This window comes from Theobroma cacao, chromosome 10 (assembly GCF_053813885.1).
Source record: "Theobroma cacao isolate CCN51 chromosome 10, ASM5381388v1, whole genome shotgun sequence".
NCBI lineage: Eukaryota > Viridiplantae > Streptophyta > Magnoliopsida > Malvales > Malvaceae > Theobroma > Theobroma cacao.
Window position 1 is genome coordinate 17,083,070 of NC_142648.1, and position 13,189 is coordinate 17,096,258.

The window sequence follows — 13,189 nt, forward strand, 5'->3', positions numbered from 1 at the left end:
AATCTCAACAAGGTAAAGGGAAGGAAATCTTTAAGGTTGCCTTAAGTTTTCTTTAAAACCGAGCCTTCCCTTAAATCTCTACTTTTTTTTCTTTTCTTTCCACCATGTAGGTGGAACTTACAAAGCCATTTCTTTCCTTTCTTTCCTCTCAAAGACACAGTTTGCCCAAGTTCCTAAAGCCTTCATTGCCTTTTTCCCTTTTCTTTTTGTTATTTCTTAGTTTTGTTTCTTTAGTTTCTTATTAGACCATCTTGCCACCCAATGATTCTTCATGTACCAATATTCTTTTCATTTTATTGGTTAAATATCCACCCTTCATTATCCTTCCATTCTTTAATCTATCTTCATGCATTCTTAATGCATTTCCATTGCATCCATCTTACTTATGTCCAATAACCTTTCATACCTTCTCCCACATTATTTCTCATTTGGCCTCCCATTTAGCCAATAACATTACATGCATATATATTTCCTTTATTTTATTCCAACATTGCCACCAAGTGTCCTCCATGCAAAAATTCTCTATGCTTTCTTTAACTAGTAAAATCACAAGCATATTTCACCTTGTGCATTTCTCTCTTTCCTTTTTATTTGCACATGGTGGGGGTCCCACATGTTCCCCACTAAGATTACACTTTTATATGCTATCTTTTGCATGTAATGATATTGTCACATGCATGTGCCAATCTTCCACATAACCTCATTTTCCATAACTAATTATTTTCTTTTCATCCAATTTTGCATGTGACCAATAATTTCTCTATCTAAATAATATAATATAATATAATATAAATAAAATATTATTTTATTCATGTCATCCAAAAATTCTATTTTTGGTCTCCCCCACTTACACTTAGTTTATCTCTCGCAAGATGCAACCTGTTCTAGCATCGAATTATTTTAATGTTATTTTATAAATAAAATATTATTTTATTTTAAAATTCTCCACTTATCTCCTCAAGTTCCAAAGTGTCTTACTTTGCCTCGGTTCACTTCCAAATCGCCTTTTAACTCCGCTAACTCATGATCGAGAAAATATTATTATTTTATTATTATTTTCTCATGTGTAAAATATTTTATTCCAAAATATTCCTTCCACCAACCACCACTATTTCGCACTCAATTTAGGTTCAATTGGCCTTCGTCCTATCGATAAGGTCGTATTGGCTTCTCTACTGCGGGTATGGGGTTTTACACTATCAATCTGAAAACAAAAATAGATATTTTGTAGTGTGAGATATAAAATCCCCATGAGCAAATATTAGAGATAGAACAAGCAAAACATAGGAGTTTTGAGTAAACATATTTGTAATAAACATGCCACTTTCCAATTCAAAATCCAAGATTTGATCAAATGCACTTAAAAAGGGATAATGTGTGCATTCCAACTAGGCATGCGAGCAAGCATAACTTATGAACAAACATGCAATACAAATGATCCAAATATGATTATACACCAATCCATATCAAAAGTTTAATAAAGCACATGTTTCTTTGAGCTAAGGCTCATGGCTAAAATCCCCAAGTGCTATGGCACCTACAAAGTTTAAAGGTGCAAAGGTGCCTCATAAAGTCAAACAGTGCTAAGGCACCTAACAAAGTTCAAAAGGTACGCACCTTACAAAGTTCCATAGGTGCTAAGACACCTAACAAAGTTTTAAAGGTAATAACGCACCTAATAAAGTTCAAAAGGTGCAAAGGCACCTAAAAGGGTTAAAAAATATGAAAACCCCAACTCACATAGGAAATTAAATAGGAGACCAAAAAAGTAATAGCTAAACTTAAGACATTTTATGTCACGACCCGGAACTCCCATCGAGCCAGTGACAACCGCCGCGACGTCCCGATAAGCACTCATTACCCCGAATGCCGATCGAAACCCCGCAAGGCTTAGCATCAACTTCCGCATCTCCCCGGTGAGCGACAATTAGATAAATCTCGCATTTCAAGAAAACATAAGTTGGTTCCAACTCAAAATAATAAAATATTAGTTTCTAGCTCACAGAGGCATTTTCGTCAATTTTTTTTTTTTAAAATTTTGAAATCCGAAAAATGTAATATGTAAGTGGAAACACATATTTCATGATTTAAATTAAATTTTGAAGTATACAACATTCATTTAAAGTAAAATTATAGCTATTTGAATACAATAAAAACATTAAATAAAATATTCTATTTTCTTAAAACACAATATTTTCAAAGTCTTCCTAAAATAACTTTTGTAGCGTAAAAGTAAAATAAATTTAGTTATATAGTAATAAAGATAATTAAAGTATGAAATTTCGTTTACAGTGACACGTGGGCCCCTAACTAACCAAGAAAGTGTAGAGCTACGAAACCTTACTTCCTATGATGCAACTTCGAGATTAATTCTCGTCTTAATCAACTATCAACAAACTGTCCTGAGCCTGAAAAATGGATAGGAAGAGGGGTGAGATTAAATAATCCCAGTGAGTAAACAATTACCATCAAAAGCATCTAAAGCCGAGTAGATGGAGACAATATAAAAACGTTATATCTCAATAATGTTCATAACACAAAATTCGTTTCAATCTATACCAAATAATTTCTTTTCATCAAAATTTCCCCGACTTATGAATTTTTTTAAACTTGGCCCCTGCCAATATCATTCTCGCGGGTACCTTCGTCAAGGTATCCCACTGAGACCGCCAAGGCTGTTCAATGACCCATACCCATAAACATGTTTTCACATCTGACACACATCCGTTCCTTGGCGTTGGCTGAGTCTCACTCTCACGTGGTGGCCCGAACGTGAGGTGCACTCAAATCATACCTCAGGAGATACTTCACCCAACATCTCCCCCTGGAGGTAAGTATATAATTGAGTTACCGTGCCCCTCTCATAGGTAGTCCACGGAAACCCCCACCACTGCAGTGACCGTTTAATATACCACCAGACCCATAAAAATTTCAGTAGCATAATATGGTGAATAAAATGTAATCCAATCTACCGAGACCAATCCAAAACTGTTCATATATTTCATGCCAACCTAAAAAATTTAGCCATTATGCTACCATAGTGTCATAAGCCACAATTTCAATAACATATAAAATCATAAATTTCAACACAGTCTCCATATACTCAATTTTCCCAAAACAATATTTGATTTCAAAACCAGTATAAATCTCATTTTTATAAAAAAACATTTTAATTGGAAAGCATAATATTTTATAATTTAAATTCACCATTCAATAAAAGCATCAAACAAGTATAATTACTCTAGATATTTAAGACGATAAATTGTCCACTCACAGTTCTAGGAGTCGATGTACTCCTAATCCCAGTCTTCAAGCACAATTTTGGTACTTTTACCAGTGTAATTTGCTCACCACCTATCCACAATGTACAATACATAATTCACCACATCAATGCTTGACCATTATAAAATCAATTCAGGCTTGGTATATATGCATGATATGACATGGAACTTATCCGAGTACCGCTTAAATGCGGTGCTGACCTAATTCGGCCTATTACCCGATTAAATTACTAACGCGTCCAATTTAATCTCAAATTAATTTTTTTCAGTTTCTATACCTCAATTGCACCCAAATTGACTTAATGTCCCTCGGTGTGGTGCAAATTATCAGTCCTGATAGCAAATTACGAAAATACCCCTAATGGGTAAAAATTCATATTTTTCCTCCAAAAATTTCCATTATTTTTCTAGACTCATAATTCATCATTATTCATCATAATTCCTCAAATAAACATCAAGATCATCAGCCAATATTCCCCTAGAAAATTCAGCCAATAATGGTAATGGAGGAAAATAAATTCTTTTCTTGTTGTTTTGTTCCTAAATATGCTAAACTAACACTAAACACTGACATAGCTCAAAATCAAATTTATCTAACAACTTTCTCTCTCTAAACCCATATGACCAGAATTCAAATCATCCTCAAATCACATGATTCAACCATGAAAAATGATGGAAAATGCATGGGAAAGGTAAAGCACAAGACAAATTTAAGAAATGTTACCTTTTTTCACTTGATTTTTGAATTTCCACCTATTTTCCCTTTAAATTTCTTAGCTAGGGTTTTATTTTCTCCTTTCTCTCTCTTGTTTCTTGCTTGGCCGAATGTTGAAGAAGAAGAATGGGTGGGCTGATTTTTTTATGCCTTTTTTATTGTTTAATGAAATAATATTATTTTATTCATATTTTAAATATTTTATTAATTTTTTTTTTCTAGCCATCCATTTGTCCTACTTTTTCCACCATGCATTCCCTTTGACTTATCCAAGTCTTAAGTGAAATTTCCAGATTTTTCCAAAGTTTTGGTGAAGTAATTTTTGATATTTACACTTTTGCCCCCGTAAAAATCAAAAATTACATTTTTGCCCCAAAAACTGAAAAATTGTCCATAGACATATTTTTTATCCCTTATACTCATATCATTCCCCAATTTGTCAAATGTGATCTAAATTCTCTCAAAATCTCAAATTTTATCCGCAGATGGAAAAATTACAATTTTACCCTTATATAGTGAAAATTTCAATTTGACTCCGAATTGATCCTCGAACTCCTAATTACCATTTTGAGTCATCCCTGAACTGTGAAACTCTTAATTTCACCTTAAAATTCCTATTTGAACTAGTTCGAGGCTTAATCGACTTAATGATACCATTAGAGGCAATATCGTCTTTTAACGATTTCTCGAACTTCCTAAATATACAAACATTCTATCGAGCATGTGAATGATATTATAATTATTTTACAAAGCAGGGTTTGACAACACTACCCCCCTTAAAATAAAATTTTGTCCTCAAAATTTCACTTATTAACTCAAAGAAAAGGTGGGGTATTATCTTTTATTCGATGCTCAACTTCTCCTGTTATCTCCTTTATAGGGAATCTTAATTCACTAAAAATCATTCTTTATTTTAGTTAATCACAATATCAACCCCACATATGTGTATATGCTTTATAATCCCATTTATGCATCCAAGATCTATCTTGATTTAATCATCGCATACGATGCAGTATCATAATTCCTCAAAGTCATCCCTTTGTCCTTAATCATCTTTCGTGCCTCTATATTGCTTTGTATCCTTCTTGTATTTCGACATCAATTTATTGCTTAAGATTTAAGTTCATTTGAACTTTGTATACCTCAAGTATTTTTGAGTTCTAATTTCCACAATATAGTAAGAAATTCTTACAACCATATTCCATATGAACTCATTTACTATATTATTCTTGAAACCTTTATTTACACGTCCATCACTTGGTATTTACATCCCCTATCACTATTTTACACCTTCGTCTAACTTTTCACTCACTTTCTCCAGATCGGACTCGTGCTTCATCTTCCGTTACAGCGAAAACTCTTGTTGAAGAACGAGTCAATGGCCTCAAAGGTGGTTGTGCTGGGGTGTTGCTACCCGTTTCAGATCGTACAGCTACCCCCTGCCTCGGGTGTACTCCAGAGGAATCTCTCCTCTGCATATCCTTATGAGTTAATGGGGATGGAGCAACTACCGTAGCCCGTCCTAATTGTGGGCAGTCACTCCTAATGTGGCCCGGCTGGTCACAATGAAAACATCTTATGCCCCAACACTCCCCAACATGATATCTCCCACATTTTTCGCATTTATTTAAACCTCCAAAACTCTTCTCGGAAGTACTACTCATCCCAGACCTGCTAAATCTCGGAGGTCTCTGCTGTAACTGTGAAAATGGGGGTCGAGGAGATATCACCGGAACAGAAACAGTACTCTCAGAAGCAGATGTGTCCTTACCTCTTTTGGGCAGTTGAATAGAGGATACATTCGGGTTTCTCCTCTTTGCAAACTCAGCTCGCATTCTCCGATTTTCATTCGTGAGTTTTTCGGCCCTTAAAGCCATTTGTACAACTTCTTTATGAGGCTCCCGGCCTGTCACAGTCATTCTCTCTTTGATCTCGTTACGGAGCCCTTCTTCAAAATAACTAGCTTGATCTTGCTCAGACTTCACCAGGTCTGGCACATATGACATCAGCTCGTTAAAACGAGCCTCGTACTCTTCTATGGTTAAATTCCCTTGTTGTAAACTTAGGAATTCTCTCTTCTTCTCTTTTTGATGAAAGTAGGTGTAGTATTGACCGTCGAATTCTTGTAGGAAGTCTATCCAAGTCAACGGAGTAATGGAACGTGATTTTACCGAGCTCCACCATGTACGAGCCCTCTTCTCTAGTAATCTTGTGGCCACCATTAACTTCATATCATCATCCAATTTCATATCCACGAATGTCTCTGTTACCTGAGTAATCCAATCTTTAGCTGCGGTTGCATCCAAATCACCAACAAAAGAAGTGCAACCCAGCTGCCTAGCTTCCTTAAGCTTTTTGGAAATGGAGACATCTGGCACTGGTGGTGGAACAAGAGGTGGTGGTGGTGGCACTGGAGATACTGCTGGGGGAACAGTATGAGGGACTCGACCAGCTTGAGCTTGGCCCATAATGACATTAAGAAAAGCTGCTAATGCCTGGACTGCCTCAAGAGACATGGCATGAACACCAGGAGTAGCAGTAGGTGGTGGAGGAGGTGGAGGAATCTCAGTAGGCTCAACAGCAGGTGCTGCTCGAAAAGTAGGTGCAGCAGACTCCCTTTCCACGGGATCTGGCTGACTAAGTCTAGCACGGCCTCTTCCCCTCCCTACTGACCTATAGAGAGGTGGACGCCCACGTCGAGGAGGCATGGTACTCTACAATAAGAAATGGAATAGACTTAGATGACTTTAAATTCTATATGCAACTAACTCGATATAACCAAACTTAACTTGACTTACTTAACTTAACTTAACTTGGGCCACGCAGTGTCAGTGTGGATTTCTTAAAACAACTTTAAAATCAAAAACTTTGAAATCCAAAGCTTTAAAATCAAAATCTTTGATCTTTAAACCATGCTCTGATACCAATCTAATTGTCACGACCCGGAACTCCCATCGAGCCAGTGACAACCGCCGCGACGTCCCGATAAGCACTCATTACCCCGAATGCCGATCGAAACCCCGCAAGGCTTAGCATCAACTTCCGCATCTCCCCGGTGAGCGACAATTAGATAAATCTCGCATTTCAAGAAAACATAAGTTGGTTCCAACTCAAAATAATAAAATATTATTTTCTAGCTCACAGAGGCATTTTCGTCAATTTTTTTTTTTTAAAATTTTGAAATTCGAAAAATGTAATATGTAAGTGGAAACACATATTTCATGATTTAAATTAAATTTTGAAGTCTACAACATTCATTTAAAGTAAAATTATAGCTATTTGAATACAATAAAAACATTAAATAAAATATTCTATTTTCTTAAAACACAATATTTTCAAAGTCTTCCTAAAATAACTTTTGTAGCGTAAAAGTAAAATAAATTTAGTTATATAGTAATAAAGATAATTAAAGTATGAAATTTCGTTTACAGTGACACGTGGGCCCCTAACTAACCAAGAAAGTGTAGAGCTACGAACCCTTACTTCCTATGATGCAACTTCGAGATTAATTCTCGTCTTAATCAACTATCAACAAACTGTCCTGAGCCTGAAAAATGGATAGGAAGAGGGGTGAGATTAAATAATCCCAGTGAGTAAACAATTACCATCAAAAGCATCTAAAGCCGAGTAGATGGAGACAATATAAAAACGTTATATCTCAATAATGTTCATAACACAAAATTCGTTTCAATCTATACCAAATAATTTCTTTTCATCAAAATTTCCCCGACTTATGAATTTTTTTAAACTTGGCCCCTGCCAATATCATTCTCGCGGGTACCTTCGTCAAGGTATCCCACTGAGACCGCCAAGGCTGTTCAATGACCCATACCCATAAACATGTTTTCACATCTGACACACAGCCGTTCCTTGGCGTTGGCTGAGTCTCACTCTCACGTGGTGGCCCGAACGTGAGGTGCACTCAAATCATACCTCAGGAGATACTTCACCCAACATCTCCCCCTGGAGGTAAGTATATAATTGAGTTACCGTGCCCCTCTCATAGGTAGTCCACGGAAACCCCCACCACTGCAGTGACCGTTTAATATACCACCAGACCCATAAAAATTTCAGTAGCATAATATGGCGAATAAAATGTAATCCAATCTACCGAGACCAATCCAAAACTGTTCATATATTTCATGCTAACCTAAAAAATTTAGCCATTATGCTACCATAGTGTCATAAGCCACAATTTCAATAACATATAAAATCATAAATTTCAACACAGTCTCCATATACTCAATTTTCCCAAAACAATATTTGATTTCAAAACCAGTATAAATCTCATTTTTATTAAAAAACATTTTAATTGGAAAGCATAATATTTTATAATTTAAATTCACCATTCAATAAAAGCATCAAACAAGTATAATTACTCTAGATATTTAAGACGATAAATTGTCCACTCACAGTTCTAGGAGTCGATGTACTCCTAATCCCAGTCTTCAAGCACAATTTTGGTACTTTTACCAGTGTAATTTGCTCACCACCTATCCACAATGTACAATACATAATTCACCACATCAATGCTTGACCATTATAAAATCAATTCAGGCTTGGTATATATGCATGATATGACATGCAACTTATCCGAGTACCGCTTAAATGCGGTGCTGACCTAATTCGGCCTATTACCCGATTAAATTACTAACGCGTCCAATTTAATCTCAAATTAATTTTTTTCAGTTTCTATACCTCAATTGCACCCAAATTGACTTAATGTCCCTCGGTGTGGTGCAAATTATCAGTCCTGATAGCAAATTACGAAAATACCCCTAATGGGTAAAAATTCATATTTTTGCTCCAAAAATTTCCATTATTTTTCTAGACTCATAATTTATCATTATTCATCATAATTCCTCAAATAAACATCAAGATCATCAGCCAATATTCCCCTAGAAAATTCAGCCAATAATGGTAATGGAGGAAAATAAATTCTTTTCTTGTTGTTTTGTTCCTAAATATGCTAAACTAACACTAAACACTGACATAGCTCAAAATCAAATTTATCTAACAACTTTCTCTCTCTAAACCCATATGACCAGAATTCAAATCATCCTCAAATCACATGATTCAACCATGAAAAATGATGGAAAATGCATGGGAAAGGTAAAGCACAAGACAAATTTAAGAAATGTTACCTTTTTTCACTTGATTTTTGAATTTCCACCTATTTTCCCTTTAAATTTCTTAGCTAGGGTTTTATTTTCTCCTTTCTCTCTCTTGTTTCTTGCTTGGCCGAATGTTGAAGAAGAAGAATGGGTGGGCTGATTTTTTTATGCCTTTTTTATTGTTTAATGAAATAATATTATTTTATTCATATTTTAAATATTTTATTAATTTTTTTTTTCTAGCCATCCATTTGTCTTACTTTTTCCACCATGCATTCCCTTTGACTTATCCAAGTCTTAAGTGAAATTTCCAGATTTTTCCAAAGTTTTGGTGAAGTAATTTTTGATATTTACACTTTTGCCCCCGTAAAAATCAAAAATTACATTTTTGCCCCAAAAACTGAAAAATTGTCCATAGACATATTTTTTATCCCTTATACTCATATCATTCCCCAATTTGTCAAATGTGATCTAAATTCTCTCAAAATCTCAAATTTTATCCGCAGATGGAAAAATTACAATTTTACCCTTATATAGTGAAAATTTCAATTTGACTCCGAATTGATCCTCGAACTCCTAATTACCATTTTGAGTCATCCCTGAACTGTGAAACTCTTAATTTCACCTTAAAATTCCTATTTGAACTAGTTCGAGGCTTAATCGACTTAATGATACCATTAGAGGCAATATCGTCTTTTAACGATTTCTCGAACTTCCTAAATATACAAACATTCTATCGAGCATGTGAATGATATTATAATTATTTTACAAAGCAGGGTTTGACATTTTAACCTAAAATTAAACTAAAACAACTTGGATTAAATTGACTCAACATGATTTAAACTAAATTAAGAAAGGCGAATAAAACTACCTAAATCTGAACCTAAATCTCAAGAATGTAACTATTTTAGTACGCAAAATTTGAAAAAATAACTCTATGTAATAAAGTTATCAGACCTTGGGGCTTTTGAGTCCTTCTCTATCTTCCTAATCGAGATTAGATAAGCGAAGGAAAAGAAGAGAGATCATAATAAAAAAATACATTATAATTTGTCTCCAAATTTTCTGTCTTATTGCAACATTATATATGTCACGACCCGGAACTCCCCATCGAGCCCGTGACAACCGCCGCGAAGCCTCGACAAACATTCTTCATCCCGAACGTCGATCGAAACCTCGCAAGGCTCTTGTATCAGCTTTCGCACTTCCCCGGTGAGCAATAGTTATCAAATAATCAAAATACGAAGGATTACAAATCGTTTCCAAATCATAACATAACATTTTTTTTTTGGCTCACAGGGTCATTTTCGTCATTTTTGTCGAAAACCTCCAAACTTGCTAAAAATGTAGTAGGTAAGCCGAAAATATATATTTAATGATAAAAAAAAAATAAGTATCTAAAACGTTCATTTGAAGTGAAAATTTGACCATTTGAATATGATAAAAATATTCAATAAAATAAACTATTTTCTTGTAAAATAATTTTCATAAAACTATCGGTACATAATTCTTATAGCGTAAAAGATAATTATATTCATATATACTATAAAGCAAATAACCAAAGCATAAAATTTCTTTTACAGTGACACGTGGGCCCATATCTATCCAAAATGCATCGGAAGCTGGAAACCTACAGCTTTTACCGATTCGAGTCCAAATGAAGGTCCTTGTTCAAGTCAGCTAACTACAAAATTCCCTGAGCCTGAAATGTGAGGAAATGAGGGTGGTGAGATTATAAAATCACAGCGAGTAAACAGATACCATCTAAACTATCTAAAGTCGAGTAAATGGAGACAATTAAATAAGTCATCATACTGTAATTTCATTACCTTTCAGTTCATTTCAACCAAATAAAATCAATCCATATAAATCTAGTAATCAACTTGGCTTATGAATTTTTTAAAACTTTGGCTCGTGCCAAAACTCATACTCGGTGATACCTTGCGCAGGGCATCTAACCGAGTCCGCCAAGGCTATTAAAATTTTGTATACACTTAAAATATATTTTAGTTTGAGAAAAATACAGTCGTTCCTTGGCGTTGGCTGAGTTCCCCTTCACGTGGTGGTTTGGCGTGAAGTGAACCCTAAGCTTTACCCAGGAGATACCCTACGCGCCTCTCCGTTCGAGGTAATAATATAATGGAGTTTACCGTGCCCCTCTAATAGGCTGGTCCACGGAACCCCCTCTGCAGTAAATAATTAATATATACTCCACCAATTTAATAAAATTCATTCTAGCATGACATGACAATTTATCGCAATCTAGCCTCTCAAGGCTGAATACACAATACAAATAATTCTGACACCAAAATCAATTTAGCCATTCATGCTCATATATTGTCATAAGCCATTCAATTTAAAACCATAAATTTACAACACAAGCAGACAGTCTCCAATTACTCTATTTTCAAAACCAGTATTCTATTTTTCAGCAAATTTATAAAATCATTTTATAAAATCACAATTTCTCCTAAAACATAGCAATTTACCATTTAAACCCATTTTCCATAAAATCACACAGTTGTATAAAACTACTATAGATAATTAAGACGATAATAAGTTTACTCACTATGTCTAGAATGCAGACTTTCGAAGCACTCTGTCTACTGGTCCTCGGATGCAATTTCCTTGCCTTTATTGGAGGACTCACCACCTTGACACAGTACAAAATCGAGAATTTCACTAAGTTGGTACTAAATCAAAATTAAACTAATTTGGACTACCAATGCATGATATGGAATGCAAAAATGCACCGGTAACTATCTAAATCCGGTATTAGCCTAATTCGTCTTATCATCCGATTAAATTCCTAACGGGTTCGTTTAAACTCCAATTTAATTCTTTTCAGTTTCTATACCTCAATTGCACCCAAATTAACTTAATGTCCCTCAGTGTGATGCAAATTATCAGTCCCAACAAAAAATTACGAAAATACCCCTAGTGGGTAAAAATTCGTAATTTTGCTCTGAAAATTCCCATTATTTTTCTAGGCTCATAATTCATTATTCCTTAACCAATTCTCCTAGAATAAAATCAAACTCATCCTCACTCACTACATGGTAAATTCAGCCATTAATGGTTAGGGGAGAAAATAAATTCTTTTCTTGTTGTTTTGTTTCTAAATATGCTAAACTAACTAAAAACACTAACATAAATTAAAATCAAATAAATCCAACAACTTTCTCTCTCCTAACCCATTTTTTCAGAATTGAATTCATCATGAAAACATGTAATTTAATCATGGAAAATAAAGAGAAATGCTTGGGAATAAGAAAACTCAAGCTTAATAGAAAAAATCTCACCTTTTTCACTTAATTTCCTTGAAAATTCACACTTTTTCTTTGATTTTCTCTCTCTAGGGTTTTGTTTTCTCCTTTCTCTCTCTTGTTTCTTGCTTGGCCGAATGTTGAAGAAGAAGAATGGGTGGGCTGATTTTTTTTTTATGCCTTTTTATTGTTTAATGAAATAATATTATTTTATTCATATTTTAAATATTTTATTAATTCATTTTTTTTTTTAGCCATCCACTTGTCCTATTTTTTTCACCATGCATTCCCTTTGACTTATCCAAGTCTTAAGTGAAATTTTCAGATTTTTCCAAAGTTTTGGTGGAGCAAATTTTTCAAAATTACACTTTTGCCCCCGAACTTTTCAAAAATTACATTTTTACCCCAAAAATTGAAAATTTTCCATAATGCATAATTTTCACTCCTTATACTCATTTCACACTCCAAATAATTAAATTTGATCAAAATCCTTTCAAAAAATTAAATTTTCGATTTCGAATGGTAAAATTACCATTTTACCCTTTTACTCCAAATTATACCGAAATTAAAATTTTTCACTTCTAAACCTCAAATCTTACTCCAATAAGTGAAATGGGGCCAAAAATCTTTTCTAAAAATTTCCATTTTATCCCTAGGTGGCAAATGACCATTTTGCCCCTAGATAGCGAAAATTCCAGTTTGACTCCAAATTGATCCTCGAACTCCGAATCACCATATTAACCCATTCTGGGACTTTAAAATTCTTAATTTCATCATAAATTCTCTATTTGATCTAGTTCGAGGTTTAAATCC

At 34.4% G+C, this 13,189-nt stretch overlaps 3 long non-coding RNA genes across 3 annotated transcripts; all 3 read right to left on the reverse strand.

The window, feature by feature from the left end:
* Positions 1-1,798: 1,798 nt before the first annotated feature.
* LOC148760383 (uncharacterized) lies at positions 1,799-3,347 on the reverse strand. Its single transcript, XR_016023250.1, has 3 exons — positions 3,275-3,347; positions 2,345-2,408; positions 1,799-1,937 (listed from the first exon to the last, which is right to left on the reverse strand). It is a non-coding gene; the product is annotated as an uncharacterized LOC148760383 (long non-coding RNA).
* A 3,946-nt stretch (positions 3,348-7,293) lies between these two features.
* LOC148760384 (uncharacterized) lies at positions 7,294-9,249 on the reverse strand. Its single transcript, XR_016023203.1, has 3 exons — positions 9,141-9,249; positions 8,410-8,489; positions 7,294-7,543 (listed from the first exon to the last, which is right to left on the reverse strand). It is a non-coding gene; the product is annotated as an uncharacterized LOC148760384 (long non-coding RNA).
* A 1,362-nt stretch (positions 9,250-10,611) lies between these two features.
* Positions 10,612-12,538, reverse strand: LOC148760385 (uncharacterized). The gene is made up of 3 exons (XR_016023257.1): positions 12,413-12,538; positions 11,680-11,763; positions 10,612-10,812 (listed from the first exon to the last, which is right to left on the reverse strand). It is a non-coding gene; the product is annotated as an uncharacterized LOC148760385 (long non-coding RNA).
* Between the last annotated feature and the right edge of the window lie 651 nt (positions 12,539-13,189).